The following is a 5,831-nucleotide window of genomic DNA, read 5'->3' as shown; positions in this document are numbered from 1 at the left end:
GGACCTTGAGTGACATTGACACTTAACATTAGAACCTTCCACTTCCTATTTTCTGCAGGAACTCAATGGCTTTCCCTTACCATTAGAACCTTCCACTTGTTCCCATTTTCTGCAAGAACTCAATGACTTTCACTTACCATTAGAACCTCCCAGTTATTCTCATCCTCTGCAAGAACTCAATGACTTTCACTTACCATTAGAACCTTCCACTTGTTCCCATTTTCTGCAAGAACTCAATGGCTTTCACTTACCATTAGAACCTTCCACTTGTTCCCATTTTCTGCAAGAAGTCGATGGATTTGTCTCTCTCTCTCTCTCTTGTGTCAGTGTTTTGCAAAGTTTTTGTCACTCAACCAAGACTTAATGAATCAGTTTTCCCATTTTATGCATCATTTTTTTATGCCACATTATCAAATTAGCACTTTGAAACAGCTGTTACAACTTTATAATCCTTTTTTTCAATCGTGTGACTCAATGATTGTCTGTACCTCATCCAAGATTTGTAATTATTTAGTGTTCATATTCTATACATTTCTCTATCCAATATTATCAAAACAGCTGTCATAACCTTGTAATCCTTTTCTCAAGGTAGGCTGTACCTATCATAGATTTATATATCCAAGGTCAACACCAGTCTTCCTACCAATATTCCTTGTTACTGTGGGATTTATGTCATTTATTCCGACCTTTTTTGAGGCGAATATATGATGAGTAGATATACATGATACCCTCTTTGCAATATTTTTAATGTGATAATCCTTCAATTGTTTTGTCCCCAAAGACAAGAGAAATGTTAGCCCTCTTTAGCCCTCTTTTCAAGAAGTGATATCATACGTACCTCTGCTACCCTTGCTCCTCTTAATAGATTTCTTATTATGATTAGTGAAACTATCTACATGTATTCTTCATTACATTTTGGACCCAAATTTATAAAGAGCAGAACCTCCAGAGCTATATAGCCAGTTCTAGAACCACTAATGTTGTTTTATACATCATTTATTCTTTCATAATTAATCCACTTACATGATTTTCCTATAGTTGTGATGGCAATTAAAGTTTGTAAGCGTAAACAAGTTTCAAGGAATTGCTTTAGTTGCGTTATGAGTTAGAGATATGGCTTTTAAGGAAGATTTTAAATACAAAATTTAGTTATGTCTTTATAGTTATGGTGGATAAAATCTGCTTAGTTGTACGCGTGACTTGTCGTTCACACCAATCCGTAAGTTTGTAGGCTTGAACTACTTGAAAATCCCTTGTATATTAATTGAGAAGTACAATAACGGTTTGATTCTGGATAGATAGGAAGTACATCTCGAATTTTTTATATAAAGTGAGGTCCAGTCTGACCTTAATGCTTGATTAGTGTCTCTTTATGTTTTTCATTAGCTTTCTTTTCTCATTTGATATTTAAGCTTCATGTTTTGTTTCGTGATGTTGGCCTGTCATTTCTAATTTGTTTTAAATTTCCCTGGTGCAGTACTCAATGTTAAGGGAATCCTCCGTATCTTGCCACAATTCCATTTTGACATATTTAACCTTGTCCTAAGCTAGTAATTATGATGTAATAGTACTCCAATTTTTGGTTACCAGTTAGAGATGGTCAAAAGCTATACAATTTTCACGTTAATTTGGTTCCTGTTCACTTTTAATTATCTTCTTTGCAGCCTAGGGTGTATGGGCAAACTCTTACAAGGAATGCGATGGCCACAGTGAATGCTTAGGTATGGTGCTGTGACGGAGGACCTCAGCTGATTATTTTCCTGTACCATTTGTTTACTGGGCCATTGAAAACGGGTACAATATTCCGGCCGGTCGCAGAAGAGGATTTTTAATGAAGGCATGGAAGGGGGACCTGGTCGCTCGAAGTTCTCTGGTACCAGAAGGTCTGCAAACCTATCTTTAAAAAATAGTATTATATATTCTATATGGCAACTCTTGGAGTCTTAAACCTTCAATTTTGGAAGATCATGGTACCCAGACCTAAATACTCTGTATACTCTGGTTGGGTATATACTATTAAATGGACCATTCTTAACCACCTTACTTGTACACCATATTTGTTGTCATTTTACCCAAAAGATTTATTTTTTAACCACAATTGTTATATTTCTGGTTGGGTATATACTATTAAATGGACCATTCTTAACCACCTTACTTGTACACCATATTTGTTGTCATTTTACCCAAAAGATTTATTTTTTAACCACAATTGTTATATTTATGGAATGGAATAAAATTATGTACTGAATTTTATTACTTTTATTATAAGCATTCATATTACATTTATTGTAAGATTTTATAGCATCAGCACAACATGCCACCCAAAAAAAAAAAAAAATAAAAAAAAAAAATAAATTCAAAATTATTTTTTATATATATACAAAGATGTGTGTCCAGACAAAACGTTAAATCAGCCCTGGATTACCAGCTACTTTTGGTTTATGTCTTCGGCGTCGGCGTTCCTCTTCTTCTCTGCAGTCGTTGGATATTAAGTTGACCTGTAAAATAAGAAAATATGAATTAGTTAACAAATTTAAAACTATTTGAATTACAAACTATTTGAATTACAAGAACAAGGAACTAATTTCAAACTATCGGAGGTAAAATTAGTAGTAAAACGAACAATGAAATTAGTTCATTATTCCCTTTACTGCAAATACTACTCCAACTTCGAATACTTTTAAAGTTTTTCAAATTCAAATACTTTTAAAGTTTTTCAAAGTATTTGAAGTAAAAGGAACAATGAGCAAATTTAAAATTTTTTTAAAAAGGAACAATGAACAAATTAAAAAGTATTTGAAGTAAAAGGAACAAATTTCTACATATAAGGCTACAGTATTTGCATAAAACTAAAATGCACAATTATGCCTGTATTAAATTCTAGAATGCACAATTATGCCTGTATTTAATTCTAGAATGCACAATTATGCCTGTATTAAATTCTAAAATTTAATGCGTTAATACACAAAAAAAATCTGAGTTTTATAACACATTTGCTCATGTAGATACAAATAATCATAATTGCATATACATTGGGAAGAAAGATTAAATATGTTCTATTAAACTTCTTGGCTGATAATTTTTTTATACATTTAAACACCTGCAGACCATTTAGAAACATCTATTTTCTAAAAATCTATACTAATCTTATCGTATTGTTATGTACAATTGGAAATATACTACGCCATATATTTAGACATTGTGTATTGTAAAACGAACATGGAAAACTAATGTATTTCACTCACAAAGCCAAAAGCATCTGGGAAAACTAAAGAAAAAAAGGCTTGGAAAACTAGAAGGAAAAAGGATAGGAAAACTAGAAGAAAAACAAGCCTTTGAAAACTACAGAAGGAAAAAAATCCTTGGAAAACTAGAGAAGGAAAACTAGAGAAGGAAAAAAAACCTTGGAAAACTAAAGGAAAAAAAAATGGAAAACTAGAGAAGGAAAAAACCCTTGGAAAAATATTAGGAAAGAAAAGGATTGGAAAACTAGAAAAGCAAAAAAAATACCTTGGAAAACTAGAAGGAAAAAAACCCTTAGAAAACTAGAGAAGGAAAAGTAAGCATTGGCAAACCAGAGAAGGGAAAAAAAGCCTTAGAAAAAACAAAGGAAAAAAACACGTGGAAAACTAGAGAAGGTCAAAGCCTTGGAAAACTAAAGGAAAAAAAGCCTTGGAAAACTAAAGGAAAAAAGGCTTGGAAAACCAACGGAAAAAAGGCTTGGAATTCTAGAGAAGGAAAAAAGGCTTGGAAAACTAGAGAAGGAAAAAAGGCTTGGAAAACTAGAGAAGGAAAAAATCCTTGGAAAACTAGAAGGAAAAAAAGGCTTGGAAAACTAGAGAAGGAAAAAAAAGGCTTGGAAAACTAGAGAAGGAAAAAAAGGCTTGGAAAACTAGAAGGAAAAAAAGGCTTGGAAAACTAGAGAAGGAAAAAAAGGCTTGGAAAACTAGAGAAGGAAAAAAAAGCTTGGAAAACTAGAGAAGGAAAAAAAGGCTTGGAAAACTAGGAGGAAAAAAGGCTTGGAAAACTAGGAGGAAAAAAGGCTTGGAAAACTAGGAGGAAAAAAGGCTTGGAAAACTAGGAGGAAAAAAAGACTTGGAAAACTAGGAGGAAAAAAAGACTTGGAAAACTAGGAGGAAAAAGGCTGGGAAAACTAGAGAAGGAAAAAAGGCTGGGAAAACTAGAGAAGGAAAAAAGGCTGGGAAAACTAGAGAAGGAAAAAAGGCTGGGAAAATTAGAGAAGGAAAAAAGGCTGGGAAAACTAGAAGGAAAAAAGGCTGGGAAAACTAGAAGGAAAAAAGGCTGGGAAAACTAGAAGGAAAAAAAGCTGGGAAAACTAGAGAAGGAAAAAAAGCTGGGAAAACTAAAGAAGGAAAAAAAGCTGGGAAAACTAAAGAAGGAAAAAAAGCTGGGAAAACTAAAGAAAAAAGGCTGGGAAAGCTAAAGAAAAAAAGGCTGGGAAAACTAGAAAAGGAAAAAAAAAGCCTGGGAAAACTAGAAAAGGAAAAAAAGCCTGGGAAAACTAGAAAAGGAAAAAAAAAAACCTGGGAAAACTAGAAAAGGAAAAAAAAAGCCTGGGAAAACTAGAAGGAAAAAAAAGGCTGGGAAAACTATGAAAAAAAGGCTTGGAAAGCTAGAAGGAAATAAAGGCTTGGAAAACTAGAGAAGGAGAAAAAGGCTTGGAAAACTAGAGAAGGAGAAAAAGGCTTGGAAAACTAGAGAAGGAGAAAAAGGCTTGAAAAACTAGAGAGGGAAAAAAAAGGCTGGGAAAACTAAAAGAAAAAAAAAACAACCTTGGAAAACTAAAAGAAAAAAAAACAACCTTGGAAAACTAAAGGAAAAACATCTTGGAAAACTAGAGAAGGTGAAGGAGGCTGGGAAAGCTAATGTATTTCACTCACAAAGGCAAAATAGGCTGGGAAAACTATTGTATTTGACTCGAGAAGGAATAATAGGCTTGTAAAACTAGAGAAAGAATCAGAGGCGGGGAAAACTAATGTATTTAAGACTCATAAAGGCAAAAGAGGCTGGGAAAACTAATGTATTTGTCTCAAAAATAAAAACAGTATTAAATCCACGGAAAACAAAGAAACTGATTAGAGAGAGAGAGAGAGAGAGAGAGAGAGAGAGAGAGAGAGAGAGAGAGAGGAGAGAGAGAGAGAGAGAGAGTGACATTGTCGATTGAACAGGGAGACAAGTAAATTGGAAATAAATACAAGTAAAAAAACAATGGTATTACATAGAAACACAAGCATGGCAAAATAAATGCAATGAAATACAAATGATGAAAAAATGGACGTAAGGTCATATAAAAAGGCTAAATGCTGACGTAAAAACATGATAAGACAAAAAGGAGAGAAAACAGGCTGTATGAGAGAGAGAGAGAGAGAGAGAGAGAGAGAGAGAGAGAGAGAGAGAGAGAGAGAGAGAGAGAGAGAGAGAGAGAGAGAGAGAGAGTAGTAGTAGTAGTAGTATTCGAAAATATTTGTGGTCGATATAACTAAATAAATTACCCCAACTCCCGCAGTAATAAACCTATTTACATATTGGATATAGAAGACTGTTACTTCAGGTTTTAATAATAAAAACATTATTTGCAAAGTCGTAATAAATATTCTACTGTACAATGCATTCAAATTCGTGTTAATTACTTCAAGATCAATTAATAGTTTTGAGTACATTTCAGTAGGTAATTTCTTAATAAATATTAAAGTAATAAGCATAAAGTTTAGTTCCGTTTTCTATTATTATTAAAAAGGGGGGTTTTATGTAAATGCAAAACAGGTTTCTAACACATAAGCATACCAATATTACTATTCTTACTAGCTAAG

General features: G+C 33.3%; 1 long non-coding RNA gene across 2 annotated transcripts in view; it reads right to left on the bottom strand.

Annotated features, from left to right (window-relative positions):
- Nucleotides 1–2,362: 2,362 nt before the first annotated feature.
- Nucleotides 2,363–5,831, bottom strand: part of LOC137635510 (uncharacterized) — a 28,633-nt gene continuing 25,164 nt past the window's right edge. For both annotated transcript variants that reach the window (XR_011042695.1, XR_011042696.1), the window contains exon 4: nucleotides 2,363–2,498. This is a non-coding gene — a long non-coding RNA (uncharacterized lncRNA). The remainder of the gene's footprint in view (nucleotides 2,499–5,831) is intronic.

This window comes from Palaemon carinicauda, unplaced genomic scaffold, assembly GCF_036898095.1.
Source record: "Palaemon carinicauda isolate YSFRI2023 unplaced genomic scaffold, ASM3689809v2 scaffold1331, whole genome shotgun sequence".
In the NCBI taxonomy this organism is placed as follows: domain Eukaryota; kingdom Metazoa; phylum Arthropoda; class Malacostraca; order Decapoda; family Palaemonidae; genus Palaemon; species Palaemon carinicauda.
Note: the sequence above shows the minus strand (reverse complement) of the source record. Positions and strands in the feature narration are given on the sequence as shown.